The sequence below is a fragment of the Mus caroli genome, unplaced genomic scaffold (assembly GCF_978045245.1).
Source record: "Mus caroli unplaced genomic scaffold, Mus_caroli_1 scaffold_14, whole genome shotgun sequence".
In the NCBI taxonomy this organism is placed as follows: Eukaryota; Metazoa; Chordata; class Mammalia; order Rodentia; family Muridae; genus Mus; species Mus caroli.
The window spans coordinates 33,487,746-33,512,190 of NW_028227269.1; the positions used below are offsets into that span (position 1 = coordinate 33,487,746).

The following is a 24,445-nucleotide window of genomic DNA, read 5'->3' on the forward strand; positions in this document are numbered from 1 at the left end:
TTGAACTGAACTGACTACATGACTTATTTAAGAAGAGTTAGTAGCTGGGAACATGTTGAACTAGGAATGTCAAGACCAATACTGAAGATGTTTTTTACACCAAAGACTTTGTATTGTGAAGATTGCTAGTCAGTGGCAGATGGTCCTGGATCTGGGTAGAATTCTAAGTGATCTGAAGGATGGGTGATTGACTGTATCCCTAGAGTAGTTTAAAAAGACAGAATCCTTGCAAAAAGAAAAATGTTGCACGTGTTGTCTGTAGTAAATGTAAAGCTGGCAAGAGGTGGGAAGGCCTTCAATGACACATTTATTCCTGGGACAAAAACATGGCACTCAGTGTCCTTGAGTTCCTACAGCATGCATCTGTGAATACTGGACAACTCAAACACAAAAACCACAGCACCACCTAGAATACAGTGGGAAACACAAGAGTTACCCATCTTTCCCAAAGAGCTTCCTTTGAGGCTGTGGATAGATTTCAATGATGCCATATCATTCCATGTTGGAGGTTCATTATTCCCCAATATAATCAAACTGTGATTGTCCTCTTTATTGTCCAAGTGTGTTAAGTTGAGAAATAAGAAGAGCCATCACAGGTAGCAAAAGAATAGGAATTCCCAGAAATAAGAACCAGAAGTCATAAGGTGAATTTATGAGTTTGGTGAGATAAATATTAAGGAATTAAAATATATTAATGGTATTAGCCTCTTCATTGGAGTTGTTGAAGGGATTAACAGTATCTAACATCGTCAGAGTTTAAATGCGAGAGTCTCAAAAAACATTATAAAATCTATAATGAAAATATTATGGCTATAAAGAGTATTTCAGGTTTCAATATTAAACAAACTTTCCAAATTTCAAAAAAAAGAAACAAAGCAAATGACTGAAGATTTGCTTTCAATGATTAGTGCTAGGAAACAATAGAAAACCAAAAAATAACTACATCTAAGCACTTAAATTTACAATTTACCTAGTTACACTTACACAAAGAAAGAAAAGTACACCACACATAGAATTAAAGAAACATATATCTAATCTTTTAAAATTTATTTTTAAAAAGAGAAGAGGATCACATGTTCAGAAAATTAGTTATAAAGATTCAAGATGGACAAATAAGACACCTAGCATTCACCTCTTCTTTCCCAAAAGAACCAAAATAATACACACACATATGGTTGTGTTTTTGAGGTTAGTGACCAGAGGGGAACACAGCAAGTAAACAAGACAGAGCCTAGACTATTGCAAGACTTAGAAAACTTAGCCTATTAGTGATAACACCACAGACAGAGAAACAAAAATTCCCTAGAACTGCCATCATCGTTCCAAAGCCAGGGGATGGTGAATTTCCTTCTCAAAGGTCAGGGTGAAAGAGAAAGTTCCAGAAAACACCACCAGTGAGGAAACTGGAAACTTTCACAATAGTTTTAGGCTTTCAGTAAATTAGGCAACCTCAGTTGACTCAGTGCATTTGGGAAAGTATCTTACATCATCTCCGAGTTATGTGCAGGCTACGAACCAAGAGTTTTCCTGAGTTGAGTTGTTGTTTGACCTTGGGCTCCTCCAAGAAGCTAGAAATATCTGCCTGTTCTCATCTTTGGGACTCCAAAGTTGGCACTGGCTCAGAGGACAGGTTTCTCAAAAACTCATCAATGTGATTGTAAACCAGACCCACTAGATTCACCACACTGGATGTGGAATGGCTATTGAAGTATGTAGGGGAATAGAATTGCTACCCTTGAGATTGGATGAGGCCAGAGCACTTGTCCTCTGAACTACAAGTAGACATGATCCAGGGTCAGACCAAAGGCAGCCACTCACAGTATTCTGCTGAGCCACTGCTCAGGTACCTGTTGCTCAGAAGCTTGAAAGGAATATGGTTTCTAGTGCTACCACGCCTAATGTAGCATGCTGAGGCAACTGTGTGAAACTGACTGCTTCTAGGCATCATCCTGCTCTGCTGCCTAGCTTCTGCTTATACAATGCAGAGGCAAGGGTATGTAAACTCCCAACTGACATCAATCTTAGCTACTTCTGAAGTGAAGAGACACCATGATCAAGACAGCTTATAGAAGATAGCATTTATTTGGGTGTTGCAGGAAATATTAAAAACCAACCTGCTCATTCCCACACTTGTGCCAGCAACTCTCTGTCCTAGTGGCAGCCTGGCTGGCTATGCACTGGCTGGCAATGGCTGACCTGTTTTTATCTCATGGCAACTCTGTCTCAGAACTCCACAATCTCTCCACCCAGCTCACTAGGTACCAACTGGCAGGTTGTTACCACACTAGCCCCGTGCTTCAAAACCTCAGGCAATCCCATGTTTTGCCACCATACCTTTCTCTTTTGAACCCAGACAAGCCGCCACATGAAGGAAAATGCAACACAGACTTAGTTAAAAAACAACAGTAACTCAATTGCTGGGCGCAAAGCCTTATTAAATCTAAATCCTCCTGGTGTTGAAACCTGACAGATCCACCATTGAAACTGGGAGACACTTGTAATTACATCTTGTCCTCACGCTATCCCCATTCAAAAGGACCTAACTCTCTCCTGTTTCCTCTCTTCTTCCATTCATCCTGGATGTCCTGCCTACTCATCCAGTGATTGGCTCCTTTATTCATTAGGGGATTGGTTCACAAAAAGTCACTTGAGTAGTGACTAACTCCTTGCCTGCAACCCCTCCCAGGAGAGTGGAATTAGCATCAAAATACAAATAGCATCAGGCCCATCCACAACAATTGGGTACCTGCTTAGTTTCAGAGGGTTAGGCCATGATAAACATGGCAGGAAGCAGTGTGGTGGCAAGCAAGCAGACAGGCAAATAAGGCTCTGAAACAGTAACTGAGAGTTTCTGAAAGATGGATGATGAATAGAAGAAGAGAGTGAGATGATGTAGCCTTTTGTAACCTCAAAGCCCTCCCCTAGTGACATATCTCCTCCAACAAGGCTCTACCTCCTAATCCTTACTAAACAGTTCCATCAGCTGGGAGTCACACAGTAAAATATATGAGCCTCTGAGAGCCATTCTTATTCAAACCACTATACCATCCTCTCCCCAGACGTACACTCCATTTGGTCCAAAAAGAATATTAAAGTTCTGGTGGCTATACCATCTACATTGTCCTTCCTACTGCCCTGCACCAGTGCTGTTTCCTCATAGACAGTGTAACAGAAGTGGTGTTGTTATTCTTACCACTATCTATACTGAATGTAACCTCTGGGCTCTCACCATTGTCTGATCCTATGACATATACATAGGATTCCTCACTATTACTGGAGCTGCTACGACCTGATGCTTTTACTAATAGGAAAGCTAGCATTAACAGAGTGTCAGAAAAACACCATTAACTGAAAGGGGGCTAAACCTAATGTGATAATGTCCACCAAGTATCTGATACTCACTATTATATGCTTCACAATTGTCTGACCTGCTAGGGCATCCACATTCATGTGTATATGTAGTGTTGTACATGTGTGAGCACATGGGTGTTGTCTATATATGGTGATGTAAGAGAACCTCTTTTCATCTTATTCTTTTGATACAAGGTCTCTTACTGACTCTGGAGGTCACTGTTTCAGCTAAGATATCTGGCCAGTGAGTTTTCAGGATATGACTGTCTACGCATACAAATGCTGAAGTCATAAGCACACACATGCTTGGCTTTGTCAGATTACTGGGGATTTTAACTTTACCCACTGAGTCATCTCCACAGGCCCTAGAGGGTGTCCGTACACTTAAATGAGCTATAGAGGATCTTTCCAACTCCACTAGAATAAGCAGCAGGCACAAAAATCATTACGTATAGGCAAAGAAATTACACCAAATCTAAAGTAGCTAACTGGAAAGAAAGCTAGCACTTTATACATGGTGACACTCCCAACAGAACTTCAGGAAAACTACACACAAAGGAGATCACTTCTAACAGAGGTAGAGATGTGCAAGTCTCAATAAAGGAGTGAAGAAAACATGAGATAAATGTTAAAACTCTTTGCCTTTAAGCAATAAAACTGATGAGAAAAAGGCTTGCCATGGAATATTAAAGGAAGATGATTAAAAAAAATCAAGTCATTCAAAAGAATTCAAACAATTAAATGAAATTAGAAAGAAAATATAGAATACTCAAGAGGAAATTTCCTAATGATCATAGATACAAAAACACCAACCACGTACTTGTAAACAGATTTCAACAAATGAAAAGATCATTCAGCAGGATCAAGTTGGGCTGAAATAGGCCAATAGGGATGCAAGGATGGCTTAACAAGTGTGGGATTTACCTCAAGGAGAAAAATCACATTTTAATAATAGCATAAAAGTCCTTTGGAAGTTCAACATAAGCTCATGGTTAGTGCAATAAAGAAACTAAGAATAGAACATACTTGAAGACAATAAATGCTAAACACAATTGGGAACATTTCCTGAAAACATTTCCCTGGAATGAGAAAAGAGTCCCCATTCTTTCCACTGTTAGCTATAGTGTATGAAATCTCAGCTACGTTAATAAGGCAAGATAAACATAATAGAAGTGATACAAATAGTAGAGGAAGAAGTTAAATTATTGGGGCTGGAGAGATGGCTCAGTGGTTAAGAGCACTGGCTGCTCTTCCAGAGGTCCTGAGTTCAGTTCCCAGCAACCACAAGGTGGTTCACAGCCATCTGAAATGGGATCCAATGCCCTCGTCTGGTGTGTCTGAAGACACTGACCATGTACTCACATAATAAATAAATAAAATTTAAAAAGAAATTAAATTATGACTGAAAATAACAAGATCCTATACTTATTGAACTAAAAACACTACTGCAGAAAATTCTTGAAGCCAGTAAACACTTTCAGTAAGATAACAAGATATAAATTCAGTATACAAAAATCATGGTGAGAAAAATTATGGAAATAGTTCTATTAATAATTACCTCAAATGTAAAATACATAAGAATAAGCCTAACCAATAGGATAAAAGACATCTACAGTGAAAATTTTAGGACTCAAAAGAAAACCAAGACACTTTCAGGTGGAACGACTTCCATGTATATAAATTGGCAGAATTAGCATCATGAAAATAGTTGTAGTATCAAGGGTAACCAACATAATCCCCACTGAAAGTCTATTGTCTATCTTTAAAGAAACACAACAATCATAACATTCACACAAGAACATACAATTTCAAATACCCAAAGCAATGCTGAGCAGAAATTGTAATGGATATGTCACCATACCTGATTTTCAGTTATACCAAAAACAAATGGAATAGAACACCAAGAAACAAACCCATGTTACAGAATTTAAAATAAAAACAACACACATAGACACCACACACAGAAACATAAAAACACACACACCAAGACCACACACACACACACACACACACACAGATACCATATACACAGACACCACACACATATACACATACATACACACACACACACACACACACACACACACACACACTACAAAAAAGCCCTTTCAACAAAAAATTTTGGGAAAACTAGACATGCATGTTAGAAGAGTCAAACTACATCAATATATTTTACCCAATACAAAAATTTAATCAAACATTGACAGGTGTAAGTTTAAATGCCTAGAAGAAAATATATGGAAATACTTCTAGATGTAGGCATGAAAGGCACTTTCTGATAAGGAACCTTAATAGTTCAGGAAATAGTAGCCAATAAGGGCGAATAAAATTATACAAAATTTAAATCTATCTGAACATCAAAGTGGATGTCAGAAGACAGAGTCTGCAGAATGGGAGAAAAATCCAGTTATTCATCAGATACAGTTACTACCCAGAGTATATTAATAACTCAAAATTTAAATACAAAAGTAATAAAGCATCTAGTCAATATATTGGCAAATAAACTAAATAGACAGTTCTCAAAAGAAGAAATAAAAACAGCCAATAAATTTATGAAAAAATGTTGATATACTTTTTTCTTTTTTTTTCTTATTTTATTTTTATTAGATATTTTCTTCATTTACATTTCAAATGCTATCCCAAAAGTCCCCTATATGCTCCGCACACCTTGCTCCCCTATCCACTCACTCCCACTTCTTGGCCCTGGCTTTCCCTTGTACTGGGGCATATAAAGTTTGCTAGACCAAGGGGCCTCTCTTCCCAATGATGGCCAACTAGGGCATCTTCTGCTACATATGCAGCTAGAGACACGAGTTCTGGGGGTACTGATTAGTTCATATTGTTGTTCTACCTATAGGGTTATAGACCCCTTCAGCTCTTGGGTACTTTCTCTAGTTCCTTCACTGGGAGCCCTGTGTTCCATCCAATGGATGACTGTGATCATCCACTTCTGTATTTGCCAGGCACTGGCAAAGCCTCACACGAGACAGCTATATCAGGGTCCTTTCAGCAAAATCTTGCTGGCTTATGCAATAGTGTCTGTGTTTGGTGGCTGATTATGGGATGGACCCTCTGGTGGAGCAGTCTCTGGATGGTCCATCCTTTCGTCTTAGCTCCAAACTTTGTCTCTGCAGCTCCTCCCATGGATATTTTATTCCCTATTCTAGGGAGGAATGAAGTATTTACAAGTTGGTCTTCCTTCTTGATTTTGTTGTGTTTTGGAAGTTGTATGTAGGGTATTCTAGGTTTCTGAGTTAATATCCACTTATCAGTGAGTGCATATCAAGTGACTTCTTTTGTGATTGGGTTATCTCACTCAGGATGATATCCTCCAGATACATTCATTTGCCCAAGAATTTCATAAATTCATTGATTTAATAACTGAGAAGTACTCCATTGTGTAAATGTAACACATTTTCTGTATCCATTCCTCTGTTGAGGGACATTTGAGTTCTTTCCAGCTTCTGGCTATTGTAAATAGGGCTGCTATGAACGTAGTGGAGCATGTGTCCTTATTACCAGTTAGAACATCTTCTGGGTATATGCCCAGGAGAGGTATTGCTGGATCTACCAGTAGTACTATGTCCAGTTTTCTGAGGAACTGCCAGACTGATTTCCAGAGTGGTTGTACAAGCTTGCATGATATACTTAGCCATCAGGGAAATTCAAACCAAAACCACATTGACAATCCCTCTCACCTCTGTCAGAATTACTGTTGTCAAGAAAACAAATAATAAATACTGGTGGGTATAGGGGAACCTTTTTTGTACTGCTGGTAGGAGTTGTTATTTAGTACAGTTACTATGGAAATCAGACTAGAGGTTCCTTAGTGAACTAAAATGGAAATACAACGATCCAGCAATACCTGAGGATACAAAAGCATATGATGGCATACCACAGAGGTATTTGTGTAGCCCTGTTTATTGCTGCACTAGCCAAAATGTAGAATTAGCCAAGATGTGCATAAAAGATAAAGTATAATACAACATACACATGTTCACTAAAATTTCATTCAGCCATAATGAAGAACAAAATCATGTTATGTACAGAGAATCAGGTGAAATAGAGATAATATTAAGTGAAATAAGCCAGATTCCAAAGAATAAATATCATATATTTTCCCTCATATGTTTGGGATACCATTTTCAAAATATGAAACTATAAGGGGACCATTTGGGTGAAGGATGGGAGGACGCTAGGGAGCATAGTGTTAACAGAAAGTGACTGAAGGCAAATACAAAAAATAATTTTATATAAAATGTATGAAATGGAATGAAAATATACTCTGCCTAACATAGATTCTAACAACAAAACATCTCAACTAAAATAAACAAAAAACTTGTCCTTCTGGTTTGGGCCAGTGCCCTGAGCAAACCTTGGGCATGAACTCCATAGCCAGTCCCACAACACCCAGAGGAAGCTCCACTCCCAGGCACTCTAACACTCCCAGGATCATAGGATCAGAGGTGCTCTGGGCAGACCTTGGGTGCTAATTCTGCTGCCAGTCCCATAACACCCAAAAGAAGCTCTACTCCCAGGTGCTCTAACACACCTAGGATCACAGGATCGCAGGATCCCAAGAGCTTGATCACACCAGGATCTCAGGGACCCAAGGCAGCTTGACTTCCAGGAGCTCTGACACACCCAGGATCTCAATATCACAGAATCACAGAGATAGCTGAATTCTGAGGAGTTCTGATTCAAGCAGGATCACAGGAAGGACAGGCTCCAGTGAGATATAGCAAGAACAGGTAGCACTAAAGATTATCACATGTCAGGAGGTAAGCATAAGAACATAAACAACAGAAACCAAGGTTATTTGGCATCATAAGAACCCAATTCTCCCATTAGAGTAAGTCCTGGACACACCATCACACCAGAAAAGCAAGACTCAGATCTAAAATCACTTCTCATGATGATGATAGAGGGCATTAAGAAGACATAATAACTCCCTTAAAGAAATACAGGAGATGGAATCTCAGGGTTGTTTTGATTTGCATTTCCCTGATGATTAAGGATGTTGAACATTTCCTCAGGTGCTTCTCTGCCATTCGGCATTCCTCAGGTGAGAATTCTCTGTAAGCTCTGAGCCCCATTTTTTAATGGGGTTATTTGATTTTCTGGAGTCTACCTTCTTGAGTTCTTTATATATATTGGATATTAGTCCCCTATCTGATTTAGGATAGGCAAAGATCCTTTTCCAATCTGTTGGTGGTCTTCTTCTCTTATTGACGGTGTCTTTTGCCCTGCAGAAGCTTTGCAACTTTATGAGGTCCCATTTGTCGATTCTTGATCTCACAGCACAAGCTATTGTTCTATTCAGGATCTGCAACCCTATAGGTGGAACAACATTATGAACTAACCAGTACCCCGGAGCTCTTGATTCTAGCTGCATATGTATCAAAAGATGGCCTAGTCGGCCATCACTGGAAAGAGAGGCCCATTGGACTTGCAAACTTTATATGCCCCAGTACAGGAGAATGCCAGGGCCAAAAAGTGGGAGTGGGTGGGTATGGGAGTGGGGGAGGGTATGGGGGACTTTTGGGATAGCAGTGGAAATGTAAATGAGGAAAATACCCAATAAAAAATTTTTAAAAAGAAAGAAATACAGGAGAACACAGGTTTAGAAGACCCTAAAGAGGAAACACAAAAATTGCTTAAAGAATTACAGGAAAACACAATCAAACAGGTGAAGAAAATGAACAAAACCATCCAAGATCTAAAAATGGCAATAGAAACAAAGAAATCACAAAGGGAGACAACCCTGGAGTTAGAAAACCTAGGAAAGAGATCAGGAGTCAGGTGAAAGCATCACTAACAGAATAGAAGAGATGGAAGAGAGAATCTCAGGTGCAGAAGATAGCATAGAAAACATTGACATAACAGTCAAAGAAAATGCAAAATGCAAAAAGCTCCTAACCCAAAACATCTAGGAAATACAGGACACAATGAGAAGAACAAACCTAAGTATAATAGGTATAGAAGAGAGTGAAGATTCCTAACTTAAAGGGCCAGTAAATATCTTCAACAAAATTATAGAAGAAATTGTCCCTAACCTAAAGAAAGAGATGCTCATGAACAGACAAGAAGTCTACAGATCTCCAAATAGACTGGACCAGAAAAGAAATTTCTCTCGTCACATAAAAATCAAAACACCAAATGCACAAAACAAAGAAAGAGTATTAAAAGCAGTAAGGGAAAAAGCTCAAGTAGCATATAAAAGCAAAACTATCAGAATTACACAAGACTTCTCACCAGAGTCTATGAAAGGGAGAAGATCCTGAGCAAATGTCATACAGACCCTAAGAGAATACAAATGCCAGCCCAGGATACTATACCCAGCAAAACTCTTAATTACCATAGATGGGGAAACCAAAGTATTCCATGACAAAATCAAATTACACAATATCTTTCTATAAATCCAGCCCTACAAAGGATAATAGATGGAAAACACCAACACAAGGAGGGAAACTACACCTTAGAAAAAGCAAGTTATTTTTCAACAAACCCAAAAGAAGATAGCCACACAAACATAATTCCACTTCTAACAACAAAAATGACAGGAAGTAACAATCACTTTTCCTTAATATCTCTTAACATCAATGGACTCAATTCCCCAGTAAAAAGACATAGACTAAGAGACTGGATATATAAACAGGATCCAGAATTTTGCTGCATACATGAAATGACATGTAGTGACAAAGACAGACACTACCTCAGAGTAAAAGGTTGGATAATTTTTTCCAACCAAATGGTCCCAGGAAACAAGCTGGAGTAGCCATTCTCATACTGAATAAAATCAGCTTTCAACCAAAAGTTATCAAAAAAGATAAGGAAGGACACTTCATACTGGTCAAAGGAAAAATCTACCAAGATGAACTCTTAATTCTCTAAAACAAAAAGAATCAAATACAACCAAGAGGAGTGGATGGAAGGAAATAATCAAACTCAGTGCTGAAATCAACCAAATAGAAACAAAAAGAGCTATACAAAGAATCAACAAAATCAGGAGATGGTTCTTTGAGAAAAATCAACAAGGTAGATAAACCCTTAGCCAGACTAACCAGAGGGCACAGAGACCGTATCCAAAATAAAATTAAAAATTAAAAGGGAGACATAACAATGAAATGTATCATATCTTAAAATAATTATTCTGTCAGTTGAATATTAACAGTTGAAAATATTAAAATCATATTCTACAAACATCATGGAAATATTATTGATAATTGTTCTCACTGTGCTTGAAATTAGCCTTTTCTTAACTGATAATCTTTTTTAAGTAAACTGATTGTTAGACAATGTACAGAGATATGTAATGCATTTTAAATACTCTCTCACTATGTCAGGTGGTATTCATATAAGGGCTATATGTATTTCTTACTGATTCATTTTTAATATTTTATTTTATTTTACTATGCTTAATTCTCAAAGAATACTCTCTCTGTTTTGAAACAATTTAGCATTTAACATTATATACAGGATCCTCAGTTATGGATAGTGTTAAATATTCATTAGTGATATTTTTAGGGTATGAAAGGATATGAATATAAAAGTTGAACAAAATTTTATGTATTATATGATTCTCAAAATGCTCAATAGTATTGTTTGATGTATAAAATGCATTTATATAATAAAAATTTAAGAAAAGAACTTGTATATTAACATCCCTCCCAAATTTGTCATAACCAGATGTTGTATGTGTCTTCCCCTAGGAGTCAGCTAAATATTTTGTAATCACAACATAGCACCTCTAGTCCCTTCCATGAGTGACAATGTATACGTGGAATTTTCTTTTCTCTCTTTCTTTTCTTTTTTCTTTTATTTTTTATTGGATATTTTATGCATTTACATTTCAAATGTTATCTTCTATCCCAGTTCCCACTCTGAAACCCTCCTATGCTATTCCCCCACCCCCTGCTTCTATGAGGGTGCTCCCCATTCCACCTACCCACTCCTACCTCACTGCCCTGGCATTACCCTGCACTGGGGAATTGAGCCTTCACAGGACCAATGGCCTCTCCTCCTATTGATGCCAAGCAATGCCATTTTCTGCTATGTATGTGGCTGGAGGCATGGGTCCCTCCATGTGTACTCTTTGTTGATGGTTTAGTCCCTGGGAGCTGGAGGGGGGCGGGTCTGGATGGATGATATTGTTGTTCTTCCTATGGGTTGCAAACCCCTTCAGCTCCTTCAGTCCTTTCTCTAACTTCTCCACTGGGTCCCTGTGCTCAGTCCAATGGTTGGCTGTGAGCATCCACCTCTGTATTTGTCAGGCTCTGGAAGAGCCTCTCAGGAGATGGTTATAACAGGCTGCTGTCAGCAAGCATTTCTTGGCATCTGCAATAGTGTCTGTCTTGGTGTTTGTATATGTGATGGATCCCCAGGTGGGGCAATCTCTGCATGTCCTTTCCTTCAGTCTCTGCTCCATACTTTGTCCCCATATTTCCTTTAGACAAGAGCCATTCTGAGTTAAAAATTTGGATATGAGGTGGTGACCCCACCCCTCAATGGGGGGGGGGTGTTGCCTAATCTACTGATATGGTCTATACAGGTTCTCCCTCCCCTTTGTTGGGCATTTCAGCTGATCTCACCTCTGTTGGGTCCTGGGAGCCTTTTGCTTTCCTGGCATCTGGGACTTGCTGATGGCTACCCCTAGTTCCCTATCCCCCATTGCCAGACACCTGTATTCAAATTCCTGATCCTCTGTTTCATTATATTTTCAATCATTTAAAATGAGGGTTTTATAATTAAGACAGCTTTTCTCCCACAAGCCACTGTTGTCTAGGGACATCTTTTTTTTTTTTTAATTAGGTATTTTCCTCATTTACATTTCCAATGCTATCTCAAAAGTCCCCCATGTCCTCCCCCCCACTCCCCTACCCACCTACTCCCACTTTTTGGCCCTGGCTTTCCCCTGTACTGGGGCATATAAAGTTTGCTTGTCCAATGGGCCTCTCTTTCCAGTAATGGCCTACTAGGCCATCTATTGATACATATGCAGCTAGAGACAAGAGCTCCGGGGTACTGGTTAGTTCATAATGTTGTTCCCCCTATAGGGCTGCAGATCCCTTTAGCTCCTTGGGTACTTTCTCTAGCTCCTCCATTGGGGGCCCTGTGATCCATCCAATAGCTGATTGTGAGCATGTACTTATGTGTTTGCTAGGGCTCGGTGTAGTCTCACTAGAGACAGCTATAATAGGGTCCTATCAATACAATCTTGCTAGTGTATGCAATGGTGTCAACGTTTGGAGGCTGATTATGGGATGGATCCCTGGATGTGGCAGTCTCTAGATGGTCCATCCTTTTGTCTCAGCTCCAAACTTTGTCTCTGTAACTCCTTCCATGGGTGTTTTGTTCCCAATTCTAAGAAGGGGCAAAGTGTCCACACTTTGGTCTTCTTTCTTCTTGAGTTTCATGTGTTTTGCAAATTGTAACTTATGTCTTGGGTATTCTAAGTTTCTGGGCTAATATCCACTTATCAGTGAGTACATATCATTTGAGTTCTTTTGTGATTGGTTTACCTCATTCAGAATAATGCCCTGCAGGTCCAACCATTTGCCTAGGAATTTCATAAATTCATTCTTTTTAATAGTTGAGTAGTACTCCATTGTGTAAATGTACCACATTTTCTGTATCCATTCCTCTGTTGAGGAGCATCTGGGTTCTTTCCAGCTTCTGGCTATTATAAATAAGGCTGCTATGAACATAGTGGAACATGTCTCTTTCTTACTAGTTGGAACATCTTATGGATATATGCCCAGGAGAGGTATTGCAGGATCCTCCAGTAGTAACATGTCCAATTTTCTGAGAAACAGCCAGACTGATTTCCAGAGTGGTTGTACAAGCTTGCAATCCCACAAACAGTGGAGGAGTGTTCCTCTTTCTCCACATCCCTGTCAGCATCTGCTGTCACCTGAATTTTTGATCTTAGCCATTCTGACTGGTGTGAGATGGAATCTCAGGGTTGTTTTGATTTGCATTTCCCTGATGATTAAGGATGCTAAACATTTTTTCAGGTGTTTCTCAGCCATTCGGTATTCCTCAGGTGAGAATTCTTTGTTTAGCTCCCAGCCCCATTTTTTAATGGGGTTATTTGATTTTCTGGAGTCCACCTTCTTGAGTTCTTTATATATATTGGATATTAGTCCTCTATCTGATTTAGGATAGGTAAAGATCCTTTCCCAATCTGTTGGTGGCCTTTTTGTCTTATTGACGGTGTCTTTTGCCTTACAGAAGCTTTGCAGTTTCATGAGGTCCCATTTGTCAATTCTCAATCTTACAGCACAAGCCATTGCTGTTCTATTAAGGAATTTTTCTCCTGTGCCAATATCTTCGAGGCTTTTCCCTGCTTTCTCCTCTATAAGTTTCAGTGTCTCTGGTTTTATGTGGAGCTCCTTGATCCACTTAAATTTGACCTTAGTACAATGAGATAGGAATGGATCAATTCACATTCTTCTACATGATAACCACCAGTTGTGCCAGCACCATTTGTTGAGAATGCTGTCTTTTTTCCACTGGATGGTTTTAGCTCCCTTGTCGAAGATCAAGTGACCGTAGGTGTGTGGGTTCATTTCTGGGTCTTCAATTCTATTCCATTAGTCTACTTTTCTGTCGTTATACCAGTACCATGCAGTTTTTATCACAATTGCTCTGTAGTAAACCTGTAGGTCAGGCATGGTGATTCCACCAGAGGTTCTTTTATACTTGAGAAGATTTTTTGCTATCCTAGGTTTTTTGTTATTCCAGATGAATTTGCAGATTGTTCTTTCTAATTCATTGAAGAATTGAGATGGAATTTTGATGGGGATTGCATTGAATCTGTAGATTGCTTTTGACAAGATAGCCAATTTTACAATGTTGATCCTGCCAATCCATGAGCATGGGAGATCTTTCCATCTTCTGAGATCTTTTTTAATTTCTTTCTTCAGAGACTTGAAGTTCTTATCATACAGATCTTTCACTTCTTTAATTAGAGTCACGCCAAGGTATTTTATAATATTTGTGAGTATTGAGAAGGGTGATATTTCCCTAATTTCTTTCTCAGCATGTTTATTCTTTGTGTAGAGAAAGGCCATTAACTTGTTTGAGTTAATTTTACATCCAGCTACTTCATTGAAGCTATTTATCAGGCTTAGGAGTTCTCTGGTGGAATTTTTAGGGTCACTTATATATACTATCATATCATCTGCAAAAAGTGATATTTTGTCTTCTTCTTTTCCAATTTGTAGCCCCTTGATCTCCTTTTGTTGTCGAATTGCTCTGGCTTGGACTTCAAGTACAATGTTGAATAGGTAGGGAGAAAGTGGGCAGCCTTGTCTAGTCCCTGATTTTAGTGGGATTGCTTCAAGCTTCTCGCCATTTACTTTGATGTTGGCTACTGGTTGGCTGTAGATTGCTTTTATCATGTTTAGGTATGGCCATTGAATTCCTGATCTTTCCAAGACTTTTATCATGAATGGGTGCTGGATTTTGTCAAATGCTTTCTCCGCATGTAACGAGATGATCATGTGGTTTTTTGTCTTTGAGTTTTTTTATATAATGGATTAGGTTGATGGATTTTCATATATTAAACCATCCCTGCATCCCTGGAATAAAACCTACTTGGTCAGGATGGACGATTGTTTTGATGTGTTCTTGGATTCGGTTATCGGGAATTTTGTTGAGTATTTTTGCATTGATATTCATAAGGGATATTGGTCTGAAGTTCTCTATCTTTGTTGGATCTTTCTGTGGTTTAGGTATCAGAGTAATTGTGGCTTCACAGAATGAGTTGGGTAGAGTACCTTCTACTTCTATTTTGTGGAATAGTTTGTGCAGAACTGGAATTAGATCTTCTTTGAAGGTCTGATAGAACTCTGCACTAAACCCATTTGGTCCTGGGCTTTTTTTTGGTTGGGAAACCATTAATGAGTGCTTCTATTTCTTTGAGGGATATGGGACTGTTTAGATTGCTAACTTGATCCTGGTTTAACTTTGGTACCTGGTATCTGTCTAGAAATTTGTCCATTTTGTAGAGGTTTTCCAGTTTTGTTGGATATAGCCTTTTGTAGAAGGATCTGATGGTGTTTTAGATTTCTTCAGGGTTTGTTGTTATGTCTCCCTTTTCATTTCTGATTTTGTTAATTAGGATGCTTTCCCTGTGCCCTATAGTGAGCCTGGCTAAGGGTTTATCTATCTTGTTGATTTTCTCAAAGAACCAGCTCCTCGTTTGGTTGATTCTTTGAATAGTTCTTCTTGTTTCCACTTGGTTGATATCGCCCCTGAGTTTAACTATTTACTGCCATCTGATAGGATGCATGGGACGATTTCAATATTTTTGTATCTGTTGAGGCCTGTTTTGTGACCAATTATATGGTCAATTTTGGAGAAGGTACCATGAGGTGCTGAGAAGAAGGTATATCCTTTTGTTTTAGGATAAAATGTTCTGTAGATATCTGTTAAGTCCATTTGTTTCATCACTTCTGTTAGTTTCACTCTGTCCCTGTTTAGTTTCTGTTTCCACGATCTGTCCATTGATGAAAGTGGTATGTTGAAGTCTCCCTCTATTATTGTGTGAGGTGCAATGTTTGCTTTGAGCTTTACTAAAGTTTCTGTAATGAATGTGGCTGCCCTTGCATTTGGAGCATAGAATTTCAGAATTGAGAGTTCCTCTTGGAGGATTTTACCTTTGATGAGTATGAAGTGTCCCTCCTCGTCTTTTTTGATAACTTTGGGTTGGAAGTCAATTTTATTCGATATCAGAATGGGTACTTCAGCTTGTTTCTTCAGACCATTTGCTTGGAAATTTGTTTTCCAGCCTTTCATTCTGAGGTAGTGTCTGTCTTTTTCCCTGAGATGGTTTTATTGTAAACAGCAGAATGTTGGGTCCTGTTTGTGTAGCCAGTCTGTTAGTCTATGTCTTTTTAATGGGGAATTGAGTCCATTGATATTAAGAGATATTAAGGAAAAGTAATTGTTGCTTCCTATTATTTTTGTTTTTAGAGTTGGCATTCTGTTTTTTGTGGCTGTCTTCTTTTTGGTTTGTTGAGGGATTACTTTCTTGCTTTTTCTAGGATGTGGTTTCTGTCCTTGTACTGTTTTTTTTTTTTCTGTTATTATCCTTTGAAGGGCTGGATTCATGGAAAGATGTGTGAATTTGGTTTTGTCGTGGAAAACTTTGGTTTCTCCATCTATGGTAATTGAGAGTTTGGCTGGGTATAGTAGCCTGGGCTGGCATTTGTGTTCTCTTAGTGTCTGTATAACATCTGTCCAGGCTCTTCTGGCTTTCATAGTCTCTGGTCAAAAGTCTGGTGTAATTCTGATAGGCCTGCCTTTGTATATTACTTGATCTTTTTCCCTTACTGCTTTTAATATTCTATCTTTATTTAGTGCATTTGTTGTTCTGATTATTATGTGTTGGGAGGAATCTCTTTTCTGGTCCAGTCTATTTGGAGTTCTGTAGGCTTCTGGTATGTTCACGGGCATCTCTTTCTTTAGGTTTGGGAAGTTTTCTTCTATAATTTTGTTGAAGATATTTGCTCACCCTTTAAGTTAAAAATCTTCATTCTCATCTACTCCTATTATCCGTAGGTTTGGTCTTCTCATTGTGTCCTGTATTTCCTGGATGTTTTGAGTTAGGATCTTTTTGCATTTTGTATTTTCTTTGATTGTTGTGCCGATGTTCTCTATGGAATCTTTTGTACCTGAGATTTTCTCTTCCATCTCATGTATTTTGTTGCTGATACTTGCATCTATAGTTCCAGATTTCTTTCCTAGGTTTTCTATCTCCAGGGTTGCCTCTCTTTGGGTTTTCTTTATAGTGTCTACTTCCCCTTTTAGGTCTTGGATGGTTTTATTCAATTCCATCACCTCTTTGGTCGTGTTTTCTTGCAATACTTTAAGGGATTTTTGTGTTTCCTCTTTAAGGTCTTCTACCTGTTTAGCAGTGTTCTCCTGTATTTCTTTAAGTGAGTTATTAAAGTCCTTCTTGATGTCCTCTACCATCATCATGAGATATGCTTTTAAATCCAAGTCTAGTTTTTCGGGTGTGTTGGGGTGCCCAGGACTGGGTGGGGTGGGAGTGCTGTCTTCTGATGATGGTGAGTGGTCTTGGTTTCTGTTAGTAAGATTCTTATGTTTGCCTTTCACCATCTGGTAATCTCTGGAGTTAGTTGTTGTAGTTGTCTCTGGTTAGATCTTGTTCCTCAGGTGTTTATGTTAGCCTCTATCAGCAGACTTGGGAGAGTAGCTTTCTCCTGAGTTTCAGTGTTCAGAGTACTCTCTGTAGGTAGGCTCTTCTCTTGCAGGGAAGGTGCCCAGATATCTGTTGTTCGAACCTGTCTCCTGGCAGAAGTTGTGATCCACTCACAGAGGTTTTAAGGTCCTGTGGAGGGTCCTGTGTATACCTTATGGGTGTCTGCAGACTTCATGCCCATGGTACCCCTGTGCTGGCATGGACCCGAAGGGACTTGTGCCCCTGATCAGGCCGGATTTTCTGCTTCCCTAATTAATGCAGTCTCAGGTTCTGTGTGATTGGATTGGAACAGCAGCTGTGTTCCACTCACCAGAGGTCTTAAGATCCTGTGGTGGGTCTTGTGGATAGCTGGCGGGTGTCAGACAACTCTGTGCCCTAGCTACTCCGGTTGTGGCTGGACTGGAAAGGACTGTCTAGGGACTTCTAAGAATATTTCAGTTCTACAGAAGTCAGGTGTTCATTCTGCAGCCTCTGAAAGGGAGCTCTGAGTCTGGCTCCTCTCACTGTTTCTGTCCAAGTCAGTTTTCATAGCTCCTGTATGGAACAGGCCTATCCTGTGCAGCTGTACATAGAGTTTGTGTCTTGTTCCATTCAGGACAACTTCTTATCTAAATGTCCTTCAACCACACCCAAGTGTATTTTGTCATGTTTTCTAATACCTTCCTTACACATTTTAGAACTATAATGTAACTTCTTATACATTTTCCATAATTAAATTTCATTTTCCTGTGCTTGGCACAAGCAGACAAAAATGTTACATGAAGAGAATATTTAATAATACGTGAAAATGTTCATGTTATGCTTTTGGAACACCAAAAATACATTCTAGAAAGCTGATTATACAGTACTGACTTGATTACAGATACCTCCATGGGACAGAGACTGGAAAAATAAAATACAGGGGGCAAAGGTGAACAACAAGTGCTCAAATTATGAGGGAATTCCATGTTTCCTCAGACATTTCTATACTCCCCATGTTTCTTATATAGATCTATATATTCTATTTAAAACAAAAATAAGATAAAGGTAAGCATAACCTTATACCTTGTTCCCAGGTAAGACAGTGGGCTAAAACTGCCTCATAGTAACCTGGTAAACAGAGGGCTGACATTAAAACAAAACAAAACCAAGAACCCAACCAAACAAAACAAACAAGTCTAAAGATGAATAAAGAGGAAGAGAGGCAGAGCTTTAGAGATAAACAAAGGTAGTGAACAGATATTGAAAAAGTACAGGGAAAAAGATGGGTGGCACATCTATAGAGGGTAGATGAAACTAGCTGCAGCCAAACAGCTTTCTGTCATAGGAGGGTCTACCTCGAACAGGTAGTAATTATAAACAAGAGGCAGTGAGTATCAGGTCAGATCTAACACCTTCACAGACCTCAAGTGTTGGAGAGAAAATGATTCCTCCAGCAAATGGCTCAACGGAAGACAGTGATTACATTTTCTTGTGCTGTGTGACTCAGACCACAGCATCCAAGTGTCTCCTTGAGAGAGGACCTGTTGCTAAACACTGAGTGACCTGGATTGAGGCCTGAGGATGAAGGACAACTCTAGTTTGGGGAGCCTTAATTTGACATGGCCACAGCACCAAGTTAAGACAAAGCCCAAAGAGCCAGTTGTGGAAAGTGAGTGGGAGGGATCTCCATTTACATGCCAGATGGTGTGAGGGTAGAAATATAGCTTTGACAAGAGAGCACATAGGGAAAAATAGCCTCAACTCCAGGGACTGGGATCAATCTTGACAACTAAGAATAACACAGTAGTGTGATATCTCTGAGACTGAAGCTACCAGGTGGACCTATCTCTGGGGCAGCAACCTATCTACTGTTCACTGTTGTAGAGCCTGAGAACTCTGATATTTAGGTTGCTTATTGATACCCAGAGCTCTATCTGCCCTGTGGGGTAATACTTAGGAGGTCTTGAAAATACAAAGGCAGGTCTTCTGCTGATCCATTTCTCAATGATGTTGTCCCTTCCCACTTGGGAGACAGCCCCACTCCTCAGCTAGAACACTAACCACAAGAGGAGAGTCTTATGAGGGTAAAAAAAAAAATCCTACCTAACTCACAGACATCAGAGCTAAGTACACCCCTGGTGTACAAAGGAGGAGAGCTACCAAGTTAAAGACAGCTCTGGTAGACAGTGGACATTTGCCCAGTACATACTCAGCCATAGCACAAACTAGAGAGACAATAGCATACAAATTCAAGTCACTCTCCCAATCCCCATGCAGGGAAATGGCTGACTCCAGTCTTAAAGGACCCAAAAAAGGAAACTACTTCTATACTTCATAAAACAAAGAAACACCCACTACCTGTTGCTTTTGCAGAGGACCTTGGTTCAATACTTAGCTCCTATACAGTGCCTCACAACCATAGATAACTCAGTTCTAAGGCTATCTGACGCCCTCTTCTGGTGCTATTGGTGCACATACATGCAAGCAAACACTCATACAATAAAAATAAATAGATATAAAAATTTAAATAACTTTGTTTCTTTATCTATTTTATTTTTATTAGTTCTTAGCAGAGATTTCATCTTATTGTACTTAAAAATACATGTTTGTAATTTCTCTTTATATAATTATCTAATTTTATTTATATTCTTTTTAGTTATTATGTAAAGGCTTTTCTTTTCTATTATTACTTTTCCTTATCTTTGTCCCCAGATTTCCTTGTCTTGAGTCATATTTGGGCTTGACATTATTGGCTTTGGTTTTTTTTTTTTTTTTTTTTTTTTGGTTTTAACACATTTTCATGTTTTTACTTAAACTACTCATCATATTTCTCTAATTTTTAAATTTGTCTAGGAAATCAATTAAAATACTTTTTCATAGTTTCAGATCTTGATTTTTGAAATAGTTTCCACTCTTCTTACTTTATGTAAACTTTAAGTCAACTTCTTCCCCTTTCCTCATTTCCTTCATCTTATTTAATATTTCTACACTTAGTTCTAATAATTTTAATTTCATAGCACATTCTAATTTGTACAATTCTCTGTTTCATGCTCACTCGTGATTTATTCGTGAGTTTAAATCAATTTTGTATGACTTTGTACTGTTATAACCATGTGGTTTTTTTCCTCTCTGAGTAGTACTGGAGTTGTCCAAGCTAATGGGATAAAAATAATCCCAAAATAAATCTTGGAGAGACATCAAAATCAACAGATATATGGATAGCAACAACAGTAATACAAAAAGAAAAGGGAAGGCTGCCTAGTCCTTTAAAGATTGTAGCTTCTCGGATATCAAAAGCAAAGATACTGAAATAAGCAAAATGCTGGGTAAAGGTCCCAGAAGTTACTCATAAATGTGATGAGTGGCCTGAAAGAAAGTACCAAGTATATGAATAGAAGCTAGAACTTGGAGAATAAATTAGCAATAAATTGACAAATGACTGAGAGAACAAGCAATGGGGGAAGAAAAATTCTGCAAGGAAATTGAGATGGAAAAATTGAGATGCTAGAGATGGCCATCTCAGTCAGTCAGAATGAGAGGAGAAAAGCAAGGAAACTCACCATGATTGGAATCACCTATGCATAAGAAAGAACAACAGAGCCAGGCGACTCCATAGTGAGATGCTGCATCCAAACACCCATAAATGAGAGCATGAGTGTATATCATCAAAGGACTCAGGAAACAGTGGAGACCAAACCCGAATCCACAGGTGAAGGAAGAACTGCCAAGAAAACAAAAGGTATGGACGATCATACCAGAAAACTGCCCGATACTAGAGAAAGAAATGGCATCCAAAGATAGGAGACATTTGGACTCCAAATAAACACGACCATAAAAGAACCTCTCCAGAGAGTAGTGTACCAAACATGTCAGGAAAATTTTAAGAAACCATACTAAAAGCTGTAAGAAGAAAAAAAAACCCACCAAATTTATCCACAAAGGTGAACATATCAGAATAATGTCAGATCTATTCTCAGCAATCCGGAAATCATAGAATGCATGGGATGATTTATTAACTGAAAGTTCTAAAAGGTTCTAAAAGTAAGGACACAAACCCACCCACAAAACTTTACACCCCAAATTTGTCCTGTCTAAAAGAGATGTAGGGAGAATGATGGACCAGAGTCTGAAGGAATGGCCAACCAATAACAAGCCAAATTTGAGACCCATTTCACTAGCAAGCACCAATCTCTGACATTATTAACGCTAGTCTGTTATGCTTGCATGCAGGAGCTTTGCATAACTGCCTTCTGAGAGGCCCTACCCAGAAGCTGACTGAAACAGATGCAGAGATCCACATCCAAACATTGGACAGAGGTAGGGGACTCTTCTGGGGAGGTTGGGGGTGGGGTTGGGGGTTAAGGCACCAAAGAGGATAGGGACTCCACAGAAAAAACAACAGAGTCAAATAACCTGGAGTCTTGGGAGCCCTCAGAGGCTGAGCCACCAACCAAAGAGCATACGTGGCTGGACCAAGGTCCGTAGGACATATGTAGCAGATGTACAGTTCAATCTCTATGTGAATTCCCCAACAACTAGAGTAGGGGCTGTCCATAAAGCTGTTGCCTGACTGTGGAAAACCATTCTCAAACAGGGCTCCTTGTCCTGCCTCAGTAGGAGAGGATGCACCTAACCCAGCAGACACTTGATGTGTCAGGGTTGGGGGATATCCAGGGAAACCTCATCCTCTCAGAAGAAAAGGGGAGGGTTTGTAGGGGAGGGACTGTATGAGGCATGGACAGGGGCACCAGTGATTGGAATGTAAAAATAATATTAAATAAAAATAATAAAAAGATTCAAAAAAGAAATAAAGTAACTACTAAGACTGCTATAGCCAACAATACTTTATTTTAAAATTGGTAAATGTATAAGAACACTTCAAAATAATTACAAACAAAGGCATGGCTGAGCAGCAAGCCAACAATGCAGAAGATACTTAAAGGAATACTGCTTATAAAGAAGGATGCGATGCAGTATTTATCACAAGAGTACAGGACAGAATAAATCTCATGGGAGGAATACGTGAGTGAAGGAGAGAATGAAGGCATTCACTCTATATAGCACAGTAAATCTACAAATACCTTGTATGAATAGGGCAGAATAAAATCCAACCAACCAGAAAAAGGGAAAAAGAACACAGAAAATTTTAGGGATTACTATACTTTTCTCAAGTTTAAGTGTAAATTACCTCAATTCATTGATAAAGAGAACAACAATAGGTGATTGAGTTTGAAAAATCAGATTTGGCATATATTACACTGTGGCCTATCCTGATAAGTCTACCTCATTCTACTCTCCCTGCACCATTCCCAACTCCCAAAAGAAGCTCAGGTCCCTCCTCTCATGACCTGGCCCAGTCAGGTAAGTTTCACCTCTATAGTCCCCAACCTCAATGTTTTAGGCAATACACATATGAGGTCAAACATTATACCTGATACACCTGACTCCATCCTACTCCTGACACATCTAACTCTCAGGCCTGCACATGCTGTGCTCTATTCCCAGCCTATTGTTCCCACATCAGACATGGAACAAATGATGACATCCAAATGCCTAGGTCTCATCACACAGATATAGATAATATGAAAGCTCAAGATGGTAGACACAAGAAACCACTGAATGAAGTTAAAAATAATTAAGAGGATAAATTTCTGAATGATGGTCAGAAAACACAAACACAAGGCTGAATGAAGTGACAAAGACAATCCAGGATACAAAAACTAATTAAATGAAGAGAGAGAGATATTGAAGAGAAAACAAGATGAATGGAGATGAAATCGAAAAACTCGATAATCCAAGTGAAATTCAAAGGAAGGCTGTACAAGCAGAGCAAATTCAGCAAGAGATAGAAAGTTAGGGCTTGAAGATAAAGTGAAACAGTTAGACCACACAGAGTATGGGTGAGGGAAAAAGCATAGGAAAGGAACATGCAGGAATGATGAGACACTATGAAAAGACCAAATCATTGAATTATAGCCATAGATGAAGGAGAAGGATCCTAGGGAAATGGCACAGACCATATCTTAATTAAACAAGATTATAGTAGAACATATTCTCAAAATAAGGGATATACCAGTACAGATATAAGAAACTCACAGAACACCAAATAAACAAAACTGAAAAAGATACTCATGTTACATTATAGATAATTACCCTAATTATATAAAACAAAGACTGTCTTCCCACGATGCAAACAGCCAAAAGTGTTGTGTCTGTAACCTATGCTAAGGTAACTATTTGAAGCAGTGTCTTGGACTAAAAAGGGGAGTAAGCATAGCTAAGAGTCTGTAGAAAGTAAGCAAAACCATGATTACTGAAAACATTAAGTATGACTAAGAACACAAACAGCAAAACACAACAAAAGGACTGCAGTAAATACACACCTTTCAATAATAAATTCAGCCATTCACAGCCCACAGCTGTAACACTCCAAACAAAACATACAAACTGGCCAGGTGTATTAGTGCACACCTTTAATTCCAGCACTTGGAAGATAGAGACAGACAAATTTATGTGAGTATAAGGCCAGGTTGGTCTATTTAGTGAGTTCCAGGACAGCCAGTGCTACAGAGAGACTCTGTCTCACAAACAAACAAACAAAAAACAAACAAAAAAAACCCAAAAAACAAACAAAAAACAACTAGACAGACACAGTGGCTAGATGAATGTATTATAAAATAAAGTCAATCTTTCTTTTATCTGCAATAAATTCATCTTCGTTTTTAAGATAGGTACCATCTTGAAGTGAATGATGAGAAAAAGTATTCCAAGCAAAATGGAACCAGAAATCAAATCCACATTGCTCTCTTAGGAGATGACAAAATAAACAGAAGAGGATACTTTAGTCTAATCAATGGGACAATTAACCAGGAAGGTTTTGCTATCTTAAACATATATTCA

General features: G+C 38.8%; 1 long non-coding RNA gene across 2 annotated transcripts in view; it reads left to right on the forward strand.

Annotated features, from left to right (window-relative positions):
- LOC110306965 (uncharacterized) overlaps positions 1-24,445 on the forward strand; it is a 181,699-nt gene that overhangs the window by 78,089 nt on the left and 79,165 nt on the right. For both annotated transcript variants that reach the window (XR_015045215.1, XR_015045213.1), the window contains exon 3: positions 21,776-21,862. This is a non-coding gene — a long non-coding RNA (uncharacterized LOC110306965). The remainder of the gene's footprint in view (positions 1-21,775; positions 21,863-24,445) is intronic.